The 17,555-nt window shown below is 43.7% G+C and overlaps 1 protein-coding gene across 2 annotated transcripts in view; it reads right to left on the reverse strand.

Moving 5' to 3' along the window:
- The window catches only part of PDZD4 (PDZ domain containing 4), a 438,899-nt gene that overhangs the window by 57,291 nt on the left and 364,053 nt on the right, over positions 1–17,555 (reverse strand). The gene's annotated exons all lie outside the window — the stretch shown is intronic.

The raw sequence follows: 17,555 nt of genomic DNA on the forward strand, positions 1-17,555 counted from the left end.
AATGTAACAACTTCTACAGGGATAGTATCCTTTTCACTCAAAGAAGAAGTTCTTTTTAGTAGGGGGGTCAAGTACGTTTTTTGCTATACGATCCCTGAGAGTTGGGGCCCTCCGATACATAAATTTGGGTCTCTCAGGGAGAATAGCACCTAGATGACGATCTGCTTTAACAATATTCCAATATTTTAAAAAAATGATTTCAATTTGTTTGTGTTGGATGTTGAAATCCATGACAAGTGATACAGTATTTTTATTTTCTGTGTTTTTAATTGTATCTTGTATCAATCCTTCTCTATCCAATGACAAAACATCTTTTATTCTATCTTCAATAAATTCGGGGTGATATCCTTTTTGAATAAATCTCTCTCCAATCATTTCCGCCTGTTTGAGAAATACATTTTTCATAGTACAGTTCCGTCTCAGCTTGATTAGTTGGACCTTTGGTATATTGTCTAACCAAGGGATATAGTGACAGCTGTCCAGAGGCAAGTAGCTATTCCTGTCCACAGGTTTGAAGTAAGTCTGAGTGGTCAGTTTTCTTCCTTCTTTCTCTATCAATAAGTCCAAGAAATTGATTTTTGCTTCACTTATCTCCCAGGTAAGCTTTATGTTTTATTATTAGTGTTTAAATCAAAACAGAAATCGGTAAGACTTTCTCTGTCTCCACTCCAAATTATAATAATGTCTATATACCGTTTAAATAGTGTAAGTTGTTGTGGTACCTTACAGGGCCTCTTCTTCCCATTCTGACATATACAAGTTGGCTACACTGGGTGCATATTTTGAACCCATTGCAATCCCACATATTTGCTTGAAGGAAATTTTATCATGCCAAAAATAGTTAGAATCTAGACTATATCTTAGACAATTCAGAAGGAACCTCCTTTGTGTGCATTTCAAGTCACTGAATCTTCTCAAAGCCCATTTGGTCGCTTGAATAGCCTCATCGTGGTCGATAATTGTATAAAGTGACGTGACGTCAGCTGTTGCAAAGTGGTCAAGTCCATCAGTCAGAGTGATATCATTAAGTAGTTGAATGTGATGTTTAGTGTCTCTAAGGTATGATCTTGTTTTTTTTCACTACCGATTGTAAAAACCATTCAATATATTCTCAGATCCTTGCACCCACTGAGTTAATCCTGTTGACAATGGGTCTACCCGGGGGTTTTATTTTATCCTTATGGATCTTCAGTAGTGTGTAGATCACATGGATCCTACACACATTAGGCTAGAGGTACTTTGCTTCTTTTTTATTCAGTAAGCCCTTTATGGATCCCTTCTGTACTACCTTAGCCAGTTCCTTCCTGTATCTCATCGTGGGATCGTGGGATTACTTGGCAACTTCTGGTAGGTCTTTTCATCACTCAATTGTCGACTTATTTCCTCCTTGTAGGCATCTTTGAATTGAATAACTATGGCCCCTCCCTTGTCCGCTTGCCTTACCACAATATCTTTTCTAGCTTCCAGTTTTTTATCCCACTCTTTATGTCGCCTGGGCCATGAGCCTTTTTTAATTTCAAGTCCTGAAAATCTTTCAGGACCATTTTTCTGAACATCTCAATATGTCCATCATTCCCGATTGGTGGATTGAAGAGAGATTTATTTCGGAGTCTGCTCAACAGTATACCATTGGTGTCAGGGGCACTTTTTCCTCTGCCCTCTCCAGGGTTACTAAGCATATATTTCTTTATGTGAAGACTTCTATCAAATTTATTGATATCAACATATGTGTTGAATTTATTTAGGTTTTTTTTTTGGAGCGAACTTTCGCCCTTTATCTAGTACTTTGATTTCCTCTTTTGTTAGTTCTATTCTACTAATGTTTATGTTCCCCTCTCCTACTATTCTTTTTCTTTTGTTTTTTGACACCTGCTCTGCATCCTCGTCTCGTTTTTCATTTCTTCCAGTTCTTTTCTCTACATATCTTCTTGGAGTTCTTCTCAGTCGCTCCTTCCTGTCTTGATCCCTCTGTGGCTCTTGATTCCTCTCCTCCCCTCTTTTCGTTCTTCTTTCTAGATTGGGATCTGGGGTATGTCTGGTGGGTCTCCGAGAATCTCCCTCTGGACAATGGCGTCTCAGGGACTCCCGGTATCTTGTCTCTAAAAAACAGTAGGGAGTTTTTTCACGTCCATATCTTTCTTGCTGGTAACGTGGCGATCTCCCTCCCTCATCATACCTTTGTAGTAGTTCAAATCTATTATACACCGGAACTGTATAATAGTTATTTTGTATTGATCTTTCTCTTCTCTCATCATGTAGATGATACCTGTCATCTCTTTTCATTCTATAATCTCTTCTCATTCTATCAGGATGATGATTTTTTTTCTCCACAGACCTCATAATTCCTCCAGGGGGGTGTGGGTGATCTTCTACCATAAGGAGGTTGGTAATAGTGTCTTGCTTGATAATTATAGTTGTTGTTTTGCCCATTAGTCTTCCAAAAAGGTTTTTTCCAATTATTGTTGCCATTCCACCTCTGTTTTTGATTCGGAGTGTTATATGCAGTGTAATTTCCTTGCGCATTATTTGTGGGTAATATCCCTCCATTCTTTCCTACATTTTGATTATCATTTATTCTCACCTCTTTCTCATGAGAGCTATTATTTGATTTGATTGTTGTCTCTTCTATTTTATTCTGCCACTTAAATACAAGGTCATATTCATCTTCATCTCTTTGATATATTTTTTTCTTTTCTAGCAGCAGTTTCTTTATCTTTCTGTTCCATGTCTCTATTAAATTGTTTTGATAATGAAACAAATTCAGGAAGTTTCTTGGAAGGTTCCAAGGTTGCTCTCAGTTCTGCTATGGTCCTATCCAGAAGTCTGATTTTCTTTTGTTTTCTCTTTATCAGAAAATCAAGTAATTCTAAACTTTTATCATTAAAAAAGTGGAACAGTTCATCTGTGAATTCTTTATCTGCTAGTTCATCATTAACGGGTATCCAATCTAAGCCTTCTGGGTACTAGCTTATCCCTTATATATTTTGCTATACCCCACCATGAATTAATCTTTTTCTCCATTAGATGGGTCCTAGTAGATGATAGGCTCAGCAATGGCATGCAATGCCAAGCTGCTGCTAACAAAGCAAACAGAATATTGGCATACATTAAAAAGGGGATCAACTTCAGAGATAAAACGATAATTCTCCCACTCTTACAAGACTCTGGTCCGGCCACACCTGGAGTATGCTGTCCAGTTCTGGGCACCAGTCCTCAGGAAGGATGTACGGGAAATGGAGTGAGTACAAAGAAGGGCAACAAAGCTAATAAAGGGTCTGGAGGATCTTAGTTATGAGGAAAGGTTGCGAGCACTGAACTTATTCTCTCTGGAGAAGAGACGCTTGAGAGGGGATATGATTTCAATATACAAATACCGTACTGGTGACCCCACAATAGGGATAAAACTTTTTCGCAGAAGAGAGTTCAACAAGACTCGCGGCCACTCATTAAAATTAGAAGAAAAGAGGTTTAACCTTAAATTACGTAGAGGGTTCTTTACTGTAAGAGCGGCAAGGATGTGGAATTCCCTTCCACAGGCGGTGGTCTCAGCGGGGAGCATTGATAGCTTCAAGAAACTATTAGATAAGCACCTGAATGACCGCAACATACAGGGATATATAATGTAATACTGACACATAATCACACACATAGGTTGGACTTGATGGACTTGTGTCTTTTTTCAACCTCACCTACTATGTAACTATGTAACTATGGCCCATTTTCCTAAAACAATTCTCGATATCTCCTACATGGTTAGCTTCTTGTTTCTCACAGATATTATCCAAATCAATAGTTCTATTTTCTAAAAACCCAAATATCTTCATGGTTTGCAGCACAAGTACAATAAGATAAGGTAGAATATACATATAGTGCCTTACACTTGTTGTTGCAGCACATCCCTGTCAGCTGGTGACAGTCAGTGTGCTATATATATATATATTTATGGGTGGAGCCCTATGTCCGATATGGACATAGATAACATTTGTAGTTAACATAAAACTTACCATCGGAAAAAGACCTGGAAGTGTGGACTTACCATATGAAATGGACCTGAAAGTGTGCCTTGGTCTGCTGGTCGGTATGCCAGAATAAGGGGGCATACCCTAGTTTAAGAAATGATTATTCTGTAGAGAGAAATGAATGAAATGAATGAATGAAATGAATGCCTTGAAATGGGGATGGGGGGGTGGGTATCGCGCACAGGAAACCGACAAGCACCACAGGTGAGCGGGCTGCTTAAATACCCCCCGGGCTCCTCCCATAAATTCAGGCCACCATACTGGCCTTCCTACTTATGGGTGGAGCCCTATGTCCGATATGGACATAGATAACATTTGTAGTTAACATAAAACTTACCATCGGAAATAGACCTGGAAGTGTGGACTTACCATATGAAATGGACCTGAAAGTGTGCCTTGGTCTGCTGGTCGGTATGCCAGAATAAGGGGGCAAAAACATTCAGGTAGGGGTGTGGTTTTATTAGTTTTGGCTTTATTTATTTGAGCAAATTTGGTGAATGCTTGTGCCGTTTCCACCTAAGGAGTGGGGACGTACCGGGCGAGGTAGGCAGAGTTTCACCTGCTAAGTCTCTTGATGACGTGGTCTGGGACCCATGCCGACATGCTGCCAAGGCTGCCCCAATACTAACGAGTGACTGGAGTGCTGACTGGGGTCGAGGTGTAGGCAGCGTAGAAGAACCCCAGGTGTTTGATGAACTGGCCGGCACTCGAGGGTTGCCCGAAAAGGTAATAGGGGACTAGAGTTTGAGTGTTCCGGTAGGAGTGACAGTAGGTGGTCGAGTATGGTTACTGGCCACCGGACGTTGTTTACTTTATGGAGATGGATGTCTATCCTGGAGCTTGATTGCTGGGTTTTGGACACTGCAGGGTGGAGGATGAAATGGTGTTGGCAGCGAGCCAACTACACAGAACTTGGCCTGCGGGATTGCTGCGGGTGAATTCGCTGGGCCGCCAGAACCCGTGATAGGCCAAGTAAATGGCTGCTTGTATGACCAAACTGGGGAGAAGGCCCAATAGCGTACTGGTTAATATAGTAGACATGTCCCAGAATATGGCAGCCTGGAACGAACATGCAGTGGACATTAAACTGGTGTTGCCAAGATAATTACACCAGCGTGCGCAGGAAGGACATCACAGAGCGATGCGGACCTGGCTTCATTAAGAGGCTCGCCTCGGACCGGATGTCGGTGGCAAAGCCACGGCCTGTCCTGTCCAGATAAGACCCTGGAGTTAAGCGGTTGCCACGACCGGGTGTAACTTGAAGAGGGAGGAAGTCCGGGTAAACCCGGGGTTTTAGGAGTGTCTCTGGGGGCCATGTACTTGTAAACCGATGATGGCCAAAAATTGCCGCGATGCCTGTGGTGGCTGTGGCATCTGTCGCTACCTGGGGTGACAAGGGCGACGTAGGTGATAAGACCCTAGAGTTAAGGTATCATCATTGATACACCGATCCACGTAGTACGGGACCTTCCGACATTGATAGGTCCACATTCTTAGGAAAGACTGCAGCTACTTGTTAGTACACACCCGTGTATGGGTGAAGTCTTGGGGAACTAACCTGATACGGGTCAGTTTGTCGAGGGGGAGGCTGGCCTGCGTGGTATTCGTTAATTCGGAGGAGGTTATTGTAGACCTCGGTTCCGGATTATTGAGTTTTTTGAGACTACAAGCTGAAGGACATAATGGTATTACCAGCGAGTCAAGTTGTGTCTACGTAGTACCTGGCTGCCTGTGCCAGTAAAGTGAATTTGTTAGGCCGTAGAAAACCACAGAGGCCAGGTAGATGGCTGCTTGTATGACTAGACTGGGGAATGTCTGAGGTTTTGACATGTCCCTGAAGATGGCAGTTGTGATGGGCAAGCGTTTGCCGTTTAGCTATGGGCTGATGCTTCTGGACGCCACGTAGAAAGGATCCTACTGTATGAGCCGTAAACACGGATGACTCTCTGGGGTCCTGTGAGGGCAAGAAATGCTGGATGTTGGCTAGGTATAGCCTGATGATGTTATGAGGAGCCAGCTGTGTGTGGCAATACGATACCTGGTGCGGGGTGGAACCTGAACTCAACTGACCTAAGCGAGAAATGACACAGAAATTGATGAGTGGCTCGTATGAAATGCCACTGGAGACAAGTGGGCAATTAAGTGCCACTGAAGAATGATGTGTGACTGATTGTGTGCCACTGGAAATGTGTACAGATTGCAAGAAGTCATGCTAAGATGCGAGCCCTGCAATGATTGCAAGAGTTGTGCTTAAATACGTGTTTGCAACAATTGCCAGGGAGTTTGTGTCAATGGTGATGTGTTTGCCGTGACTGCGGGAAGTCCGTATTACTGCACGGGCTGCAAGGAGTTATACTTGGATGCGTGTTTGCAACGATTATAAAGTTGTGTTTGGCTGCATGCTTGCCATGATTGCAAGAAATTATGCTTGGGTGTGTCCCTGCAACATTTTGCAAGAAGTTGTGACTGGATGCGTGCTTGCAATGATTGCAAGAAGTTATGCTTGGATGCATGCTTGCAACGTTTGCAAGAAGTTATGCTAAGATGCGTGTCTTGTAATGATTGTAAGATTTGTGCTTGAATGTGTGCTTGCAACGATTGCAAGGGAGTTTCTGTCGGTGGAGATGTGTTTGTAGTGATTGTGAAAAGTTCGTATTGCTGCATGTGCTTGCAAGACTGCAAGAGTTTAAGCTTGGATGCGTACTCGCAACGACTGCAAGAAGTTATGCTTGAATGCATGCCTGCAACGTTTGCAAGAAGTTTTATGATTGGATGCGTGTTTGAAATGATTGCAAGAAATTGTGCTTGGATGTGTGCTTGCAACGATTGCAAGACGTTCTGTTTGGATGCGTACTTGCAACGATTGCAAGAAGTCATGATGGGATGTGTGCTTGCAACAATAGCAAGAAGTTATGTTTCGATGTGTGCTTGCAATGAAATGCAAGAAGTTGTGTTTGGATGCGTATTTGCGACGATTGCAAAAAGTTATACTTGGATGTGCTGTGACTATGAGGGGGTATAGTAGCGAGGCGAAGGTTTCAACGCATGAATCGGGACCATGACTGAGCTTCGAAGGAAGACGGGGTGTGGCCCCCACTTTTTTTTTTTTTTTGACTGACCTAGAGGAAATGACAGATGAGAACTGGTGGAGGGTTTGACTACCTGGTTTGAAAGGTAAATTGTAACATGTTTAAGCGACAGGTGCATGGCATTAAATAAATGAGTGAACTGTTTGTGCCATGACAGAGGCACGAATCGGTGTGCCATGACTGCGCCAATGAGGCCGCGCCAACTGGGGCTTGCCAGGATGAATCGATGTCTGACGGATGCCCTGAACTTGAATCGGGGCGCGGCATGCGACAACGAAATAAATGAAATGTTTGCCTTAGAGTGAAATGAATGAAAAACGTTTCGCCATGACAGAGGCACGAATCGGTCGTGCCGCAGCTACAACTGACAGCGACCCGGACTCTGGAGCATGTACTGAAATGCTGCAAAAGAAACGCTGGTGCATGCCGGAGTACATTGGTGCATCACGGATGCGACTGGATTTGAATTGGAGTGTGGTATGTAACCGTGAAATGTTTGCCCTGGCAAAGGCACGAATTGGTTATGCCGCAACTGATAGCTAACCAAGTTCTGATGCAGGTGTTGGCTGAGGCCCAAACGTTTTATTTATACTACTTTATTTATATATGTATATATATATATATATATATATATATATATATATATATATATATATGTGTGTGTGTGTATATATATATATATATATATATATATATACACATAAACATATGTTTTTTTTTTTTTTTTCAACTGCGACAAATGACGAGTCGGACTATGGAGTACGAATGAAATGAGGCCAAGACAACTGGGGCGCGCCGGGACGAATCGGTGCATCTCGGATGCTACTGGATTCGAATTGGGGCGCGGTACGTGACAGTGAGATGAGTGAAATGATGAAATTAATGAAATGATTTGTCATGGTAGAGCACGTGCCATGACAGAGACACGAGTCGATCATGTCGTGATTGCAACTGACAATGACCGGACTCCGGAGCATGTACTGAAATGTGGCCGAAAATACCTGGGGCACGCCGGGACGAATCGTTGCATCATGGATGCGACTGGATTCGAATCGAAGCGTGATTCGTGACAGTTGAAATGATTCCCATGACAGAGGCACGAATCGGTGAGCCGCAAATTATGACTGACAACGAACCGGACTCTGGAGCATGTCCAGAAATGAGGCCGGGCCCTGGGGCACGCCGTAACGAATCGGTGCATCGAAGATGCGACTGGATTCGAACCGGAGAGCGGTAAGTGCAGGTGTAACATTTGTTGCCATGACAGAGGCGCGAATCGATCATGCCGCTATAGCGACTGACTGCGAATTGGACTCTGGAGCATGTACTGAAATGTGGCCAATACCTGGGGCACGCCGAGACGAATCGGTGCATTTCCATGCGACTGAATTCGTAACGGAGCGTGATACGTGGCATGATAACCATGACAGAGGTACGAATCGGTGAGTCGAAATCGACTGATAATGACGTGACTCTGGAGCATGTACTGAAATGAGGCCGTAACTACTGGGGCACACTGGAGCGAATCGGTGCATCTTTAGGTGCGACTGGATTCGAATCGGAGCGCGGTATGTGACTGAAATGAGAAATGATTCGAAATGGTTTGAAATGTTAGAAATGTATTTAGAAATGTTCAGAAATGCGAAATGATTGGTATCGAACTGACGTGACTCGATAAGATTTGCGAATCGCTATGGCTGTCTACTGACACATGTTTAACAACTTAGACATGCCTGAAATGAAGCGACGCCTGCGTCGCGGTGGTTTCTCAGATAACGCGAAATGGTAACATAACGATAGTACGAGTGATATACATTGCGGTACGTTCGTGAAATTTGCGAGTGATCTATGCGTAAAAACAAAAGTCCGACGGGACCCTACCTGCGACAGCCAAGCCAGACGCGTGGTACGAACGTACGAATCGGTAAACACGGGCTTCGAAACTCTCGAGCACGGCAATTGCGAATGCGGGAATTTTGCACGATAAGAACTTGCGGACACTGGTATTCGAATAGTCAGCCTAGTGACGTATATCGCGCACAGGAAACCGACAAGCACCACAGGTGAGCGGGCTGCTTAAATACCCCCCCGGGCTCCTCCCATAAATTCAGGCCACCATACTGGCCTTCCTATATTATATTATATATTTTTTTTTTTTTCACTTGATTTTGTTTATTCTAGTTAGCACCACTTACCTTCATATATATATTACTTATTTCTGTGTGGTAACACTTTTATATGTTGGCAGCTTCTCACATTTTGAATCTTTTATTTATATTTATTTTTATTATTCATAGTGAGCATGCTTTTGCGCATTAGTTTACCCCCTTTTTCATAGATCCTGTTTATTGATTCCCCCATTAAGCTCCTCTTACTGTTAGGCAAAAACTATCCATGCCATTTGTTTGCCATGGCACTCTATGCATGCCGCAGAACTTATTTTTGTTTTATCCCAGGGTGAAACAGGCCCTTCAAAATCCTAGTCATGCTCACATATAGGCACTCAGTTTTGAGTTTTTAATTGTAAAGCCAGGCAGATTACTGGTTATGAGTATTGTTATTACTGTTAATTTTTACATATTTTTTACTGTTTAAGTATCAATTGTCTTAGGCTTCGTTTAGCCGCTTTAAGACCGGCAGCTGGCGGCAAAATGGCTCTCCTGATCAAATCGTCGCAGCTGTACGGTGGCTCGCGCAGGCTCAGTTGCGGGCGGCGCTCGCTCACTCCCACTGTGGGAGCGTGCCCACGGGTCAGGAGGACTCAATGTCCTCCGGCGGCCCGCGATTGCCTTGTACACAGGCAGAACGGGGAAATGCCTATGTAAAGAAGGCATTTCCTCATTCTGACAGGTGACATGACAGGGATCTACTGTTCCCAGTGGTCGGGAACCGTGATCTCTGTCATGTCCCAGCAAGCCCCCCCCCCCAGTTAGAAACACTCATAAGGAACACAGTTAACCCCTTGATAGCCCCATAGTGTTAACCCCTTCCCTGCCAGTGACATTTACACAGTAATCAGTGGCTATTTTTAGCTCTGATCACTGTATAAATGTCAATGGTCCCAAAAAATGGTCAAAAGTGTCCGATCTGTCCACCTCAACGTTGCAGTCCCGATAAAAATCGCAGATCACCATTACAAGTAAAAAAATAATAATAATAAAAATGGCATAAATCTATTCCCTATTTTGTAGACGCTGTAATTTTTGCGCAAACCAATCAATATACGCTTATTGACATTTTTTTTTTTTTTTTTTTACCAAAAATATGTAGAAGAATACATATTGTCCTAAACTGATGAAGAAATTTGTTTTAAAAAAATAAATGTGGGATATTTATTATAGCAAAACTGTCGCTCTTTTTTTTGTTCATAGCGCAAAAAAAAGAAAGCTCTGTTTGTGGGGAAAAAAGGACATCAATTTTGTTTGGGTACAGCGTCGCACGACCGCGCAATTTTCAGTTAAAGTGACGCAGTGCCGAATCGCAAAAAAATGCTCTGGTCATTAATGGGTAAAACCTTCCAGGGCTGAAGTGGTTAGATGCAGAAAGGGTGTTTACATGCTGCAGTTGCAATGCTTCACTTCACACCCATGGCAAAGTTTAGCTGACATGTAGTGATTGGCGGACAGCAAGCCCGACAAACACGAAAAACTCAAGCAAATGTGGAAGTGCCACAAATGCCCCGTAACGGCATGCAATGCACACAGTTGTTGCAAATTTGTTGGCAAAAATTGGGTTAAAACAGGCAGTGAGGAGGTGTCACATTGCTTCCTCACTGTCAGTAAGCTCTAAAGTGCAATCTGAATGTGAATCGGGCTTCAGAAAAAAGGGAGATTTAGATGCATGTCTAATCTACCCTTAGTTTATAGTAGGAGCTTCTGTGATATTTCAGGATCTCAATAAAAAATGTGCTCCGTTACTAAATTTTCTATGTTTTGTCAATAAAAAAAGTCATTGGGGGTTGGCAGCCCTGAAGAGGGTCGATGAACTCTGTGGAAACTTTTCCAAGGGTGAAGAGAAAGTGTCAGGTCCTACTGGGGGGGGTTTCATTATTTCACCCTTCCAAGGTTGTAAGGTGAAGGAGTATCAAAGCACTCATGGTTTAGAAATGAAGTACTGCTCCATTTTGCATTTCTGTTTTTGTCACATCAATTTGACTCTTCCTAGATGTGTTTGTCTAACCACATGGTCAGTCTACCTCGATTTAAGGCTTGAGTAGGGCAAAGAGCGACCAGTGGTTGGGAGGCAGAGATATAGGATAGGACAGAATGAGGCAACTCCAGCGAAATACACAGTTCTGGAGCTGGCACCATAGTGGTAGGTACATCTATAGGTGGAAGTGGAGATAGAACAAGATTGGGCAGGTGATAGGAAGAGGTGGGGAGATCACCAGGGGTCAGACAGAGAAAGAAGGAAGAGAACTTGTTACTGAAAGCAGAATTCCCCAGTGGCAAAACGCAGCTCGGCTCCATCTCTCTCCTCATTGGCTCACTGACTTTGATTGACAGCAGCGGGAGCCAATGGCAATCAGGAGGGAGAGTCCCTGGACTTCGTGGCACATCGCTGGATCTCGAGGGAGAATCTATAGAATGCATTAAGATAAAAATCCTTCTGCCTTTAGAACCACTTTAATTTAGTAAAGATATTTCATATAAAAAACATATCTAGAAAGGGCCAGACTATTTCTTTCTGCATGGCCCTTAAAAAGCTAATACAAAAGTGTCTCTCAGGACAAATCAACGTTCGTAGAACATAAGAGCATATACCACAGCTTTCAAGAGCTGGGGCATTTGATTTATAAGCTTGACTCTTAAAGAAGATGTCTCAGCAAGAATAAAAGGTTACATCCTGGTCCAGTGATTCATGTAAAAAAAAAAAAAAAATCGTGCTTCAAAAAAGAAAACCAGAACCACGTGGTAGAAAAGCTTCTTTATGTTTAATGAAAATGTAAAGTAATGCACTTGGGAGCTAAAAATATGCATGCAAGTTACACGCTAGGGGGAGAACCTCTGAGGGAATGGAAAAGGACAGCAAAGGATCTGGGGTTTCTAGTAGATGACAAACTCAGCATCAGAATGCTATGCTAAACTGCAGCCCCTGTTCACATCGGACTGATTTGACATGTCAAATCGCTGCCTATTGTCGGCAACGGCACCATCCCAAAAGTAGTTCCTGCACTACTTTTGGCGACTTCATGGCCGATTTCAATAGACATATGTGCAGGAACCCACACAGATGTCTTTGAAATCGCTCCCGAAGTCAGACTGAAATGCAGCTGAACTCGCACAATTTTAAACCTACTTTGGGCTAAGAGTATTTACTCAAGAGATAAAACTATAACTCTAGCCCTTTACAAAACTCTGCTTTTACGGCATCTTGAGTATGCCATCCAGTTCTGGTCCCTGATTCTCAGAAAGGATGTGCTTAAACTGGATACAGTCCAGAGAAGGGCAACAAAGCTAATAAGTGGGTTGGAGGACCTTAGCTATGAGGAAAAACTACAAACATTAACCTTGTTTTCCCAGGAGAAGAGGCGCTTAAGAGGGGTATTGTCAGAAAAGCACCGGCCACAGTACAGATGAAGGCTCAAGTGGCATACAAATGGGCAGGCGCAGATCTGCAGGTGCTTGCCTTGCTGTGCATAGACTTGAGCACATGCGCACTCACACGTGCACTTAACACTGGTCTTGAATGGACTATTTAGCAGCTAGACTAGCCAGTGCTTTCTGATCTACAGCTATTCCCATGTTCCTGCATTTGTCCCTGTGTTTGACTTCTGTGATTGTCCCAGCTTGTTCTGACCACACATAAATGCTACCTGCTCTGACATTGGCTTGTCCTTGGTTTCTGCTCTGCCTCCTGCTCATTTACCTGTATCCTGACCATTCTCTGCCTGCCATCCATGCCCACATCTGACCGTTTGTTGCTGACTTGGCTCGTTTGACCACGCGTCCTGTTATCCGTCTGTTCTGCCCTCCATGCTACATGGTCCCAGCTGGTTCCTCATCTACTGTGTGCTGCCAGATTCTCTGCCTGTTACCAACCAGCTGCTTGCCAAGCAACTGCTACCTGATGTCCACCCAGTCCAGGGTCCACTGCTCCTGCTGCCATCTACTGCTCTGGCCAGCTCACCCATCTCTTGTCAAGCATCTGCTACGTACGGCTACAGTTGGCTGGACAACTTACAGGCATTCATACCTCGCCACTTTTTGGCCACTGCCTCAACATGGGTGGTCTCTGAGCCGGGGCTGTAAGAGAGGCTTCCCTCTTCATGTGAGGCTCTGCTATAAGGTATGTGACAGTAACAGACAGCCATGTCTGAGCCTGCAAGAGGGACCGCTCTCATGGATGAGATCGGTCAACACCTTGCGGCAATCATCCAAGCCAACAAATCCCTGCAGGAAAGCTAGTGAAACACCTGAAGATCCTTGCCACATCTATGAGTCTTGGCACAGCATCCGCTTCCTCTTCTGCTGCAGCACAAACAGAGACTACTTCTACACCTACAGATATGATGCTTCCTCTTGAACCCAGGGTACCCACGGCAGAAAGGTTCTCTGGGCATCAAAGTAGATTTAGGGCGTTTCATAACGCATGTCAGCTATACTTCTCTCTACAACCACAGACCTTTTCCCTAGAGTCCACCAAGGTGGGGTTCATCATCTCACTTCTCCAAGGCGAACCTCAAACTGGGGCCCACTGACTGCTCGAGGAAAACACCACACAACTGCATGCTATGACTTCTTTCTTCCATGCTATGGCCCAGCTATACGATGACCCACAACTAACGTCTACATCAGAGGGGCTGAACTTCATGTGCTCCAGGAAGGCTGCAGTGCGGTCGAGGACTACGTTACAGACTTCAGATGCAGGAGCACAGACACACATTGGAATGACACAACTCTGCAACATCAGTCGCTCTTAAAGCTTAAAGGACAAGTTAGCCTGGGTCAAAATACCAAATACCTTGGAGGTACTAATTGCTCTGGTCATTCAGAATGACCGGCAGCTCTGTAAGTGCAGGTTGAAAAGGTCTACTCAGCATGTGGATGTTGCCCAGAGTTCCATCACCTGCTGACATTACTCCTGCCAGCCCTGCTCCTGCAATTACCACTTCTTCATCTGAGATTCTGGTGCCCATGCAACTTGGACGGATGCGTCCTCCTCTGTCATCTGAGGAACGCCTATACCGTCAACAGCACAACCTATACCTATACTGTGGGAAAGCTAGCCACTATGTACGCATATGCCCTGCAAAGCTGCGTAAGTGTCTGTTTATTTCTTCTGCTAATCTGCCACCACTATCTGCCAGTGCAACTCACCTAGCACTTCCAATCTCATTTTAGCTTCCGAGGAGGGCTATCTCAGTCACCGCAACTATTGGTTCTGGGGCATGCAGTGTTTTTATCGACCTGGCCTTTGCAGCACAACAACACATCCCACTGCAACCAAGGACTTTCAGTATACCTGGCAGATGGTTCTTGCATTAAATCAGCACTGGTAACTCAGGAGACTCCTTTATTACCTGTTGTTACCTCTCCCCACGCATAAAGAACTGTTGAGTCTTGATACAATCTCTTCCCCATTGTTTCCGGTCATTCTGGGCCTGCCTTGGCTGCAGGCACACAATCCGTAGATTGACTTGGTTTCAGGTGTCATCAGATTTCAATCCACATACTGTCAGGAGCATTGCCTGCCAGAATCACAGAATATTCCTACAACCCTGTTGTGCATTGACATGGACATTCACTGTTTTGTTCATTTAAGCACAAGAGACTCCATTTTGTTCTCACTGTTGAAATGTGTTCTGTAACCTTCACCCAACACAAAGACACATCTTCTACTAGAAGCTCTCTACTCGAACCCCCCACTCTCAGGGTTTTACTTTTGCAATTGTTCTATTCGCTAGCTTTTAATAATATGTTTATATTTGTTAGCTTTTAATAACATATTTCTATTTGTTAGTTTTTACTAACATCTCACACCACCCCTTTCTTATCTATGTATAAAATAACATGTAATAATACATTTTGACACTGAACGGACATTTTAAACACAGTCATTGCATCCTGTGAATCTGTTCCTGCAGCTGCAGTATTAACTTTGTTTTAGAGTCCCAATCAGAAATAATTCCATAATAGTTTGGCGAGTCAGATATCAGGAGTTTGGCAGAGTCTCCAGAAGGAACCGTGCTTTGAAATGCAGACCTCTAAATGCCGGCTAGGTAAGCTGTCCTTAAGCTTGCTATATTTCTGCCTTTCCTATGTATCCTATCTGTCAGTTCTCAAGGAAACCAGACCACTTTCAGACCTTTCTGGTTGGGTAATGTGTGTGTGAATGTGTTTGGGTCCCCTTTCACAGGTTGGACTGTGTGTGGATAGGGAGAATCCTCTGCAGTTCCCTGCGTTGACTCCTTGTGGGCGACCTGGGTCAGAGGCGCATGGTAGGGTCAGATAAAACTCACAAAGAGAAGGGAAGAGACAAGGAGGGTCTCTTAATAAGTGTTTTGTCTATTGTCATAAACCCCTTCTATCCACATAGATAAGTGGAGACTATTCTTGTAAATCTGCAGATTTGCTGTACTATTTGTTTTAGAGGCAAGAGGGTATAAGCACAAGTAGAGAAGACTGGCCAGTCATTATGGGCATTAAAATAATTAAGGGAATGAAGGGTGAGAGGCCTTCACAAAATGCCCAGCGCAAGATGAGCGCTAGAGAATATATGAACCGAAGGTACAGTTCCGCTTCTACTGAGCCCCTAGATAAATGGGAAGAATGGACAAAGGGAACAGCTAAACCTTTTAAATCTGAAGGAACTTTTGATTTACAAGTATGACAAACTTTTCTGCACAATTATGGCCCACTACTGTGCAGTGAAGGAACGTGGAGTATAGCTTGCACATGGGAGAGAAGCTAAAGTAGCTAATCAAACTGGCTTGATGGAGATGTTTAATAAAAGTACTGCCCAAATTTACTACGTTTGGCCAGAAGATTCTGTAGAGGAGGACCCCCCACCTTATGTGGCTGCCAGTTTGGCTTTAAGGGGTCCACGCACAAAGCAAAAGAATTAGATTACATGGAACACACAAAAGATGAGCTGGGCAATATACTAGAGAGCAGAGGTTTAACAGCCCCATACCAACCTACAAAGAGGGATTTGGCTCGTATCCTAGAAATAGATGATTGGCATAAATCAAAAGGCACATATGCAAAACTAGATCTCTTTGAACTTAAGGCTTTGGCCAGAGAAAGAGAGATAGAGTCTGAACTTCTGGATCAAACCATCATTTCCAAATTGTGGCAGCAAGATGAAGAGAGAAGGAAGGGAGACACCACACCTTCTGCCCCTGGCACAGAGCAATCTGTTGCAGTTTATCCTGTCAAAACCCAATTAGTTTTTGAAGGTAATGCTGTTGACAGTAAGTCTCAAATTAAATGCAATGTACCTTTTAGTCCCCAAGAAATGAGAGCCATTTTAGAGGGATTGGGAGATCCTAGAAAGAATCCAATTGGGTTTGCAAACAAACTTAGCGCTGCACAGGAAGCATATGAGGCTTCTGCTACTGACATTCATCAGCTTCTTATTAAAGCAGTGGGAAGCAACATGTCTGGCTATATACTTAAAGAATGTGGTGTAGATGTCAAAAATCTAGGTAAGATGGTTAGTGGACAGGAGGTTTGTGAGAAATTGAAGGAAAAATTGCCCCAAATATATGGACAAACCAGGCATGCTGAATTTATGAATGCTAAGCATGGGAAAGAGGAAGCCGCAGGGGCTTATTGGAGGCGGTTAAGCGATATGGCTGAGGAAGCAGGCCTTAAAATAGAAGAAGAGAAGGCTGGAGAAACGGCAAGTCCATCTACACAACTGGTGAAACAAAGGTTTCTTGAGGATTTAATACCCCAGTTGAAAGAAGTTCACAGCAAGGCCTGAGACAGGCAATATGTCTATTCGTGACATCCTGCCTATCCTGTTATCCATAGAAAACAGGATTAACCAAAAAGACAGCAAACCCAAGGTTATGTACACGGGGAAGCAAAGAGGAAGAGGCAAAGGCAATTTCAGAAATCGTGGTAATCAGGGACGAATTATATGCTACAATTGTAATGGGGAAGGACACATAGCCAAACTCTGCCATCTTCCTGACCGTAGACTGGAAAAGAGCATAAAGGCACCTCATGATGATCCCAGTTCTCTGCCAAAAGCAGTGGATTAGGCATAAGAAAATGGCATGCCAGTATCAATCATGTTAAACAGGGGAGACAATGGTCCGAGGCCAGAGTAAAAGTATTTTTACAAGAACTCCCCTATCCTGGAGGAGAAACAGAATTAACCTGTTTAATCGATACTGGTGCAAGCCGAAGTGTTTTTAACAGCTTGTGACCGCGCTATAGCCGAATGACGGCTGCAGCGTGGTCAGATAACTCTGGGAGGGCGTACTATGACGTCC

Source organism: Aquarana catesbeiana, linkage group LG09, assembly GCF_042186555.1.
Source record: "Aquarana catesbeiana isolate 2022-GZ linkage group LG09, ASM4218655v1, whole genome shotgun sequence".
NCBI classification, from domain to species: domain Eukaryota; kingdom Metazoa; phylum Chordata; class Amphibia; order Anura; family Ranidae; genus Aquarana; species Aquarana catesbeiana.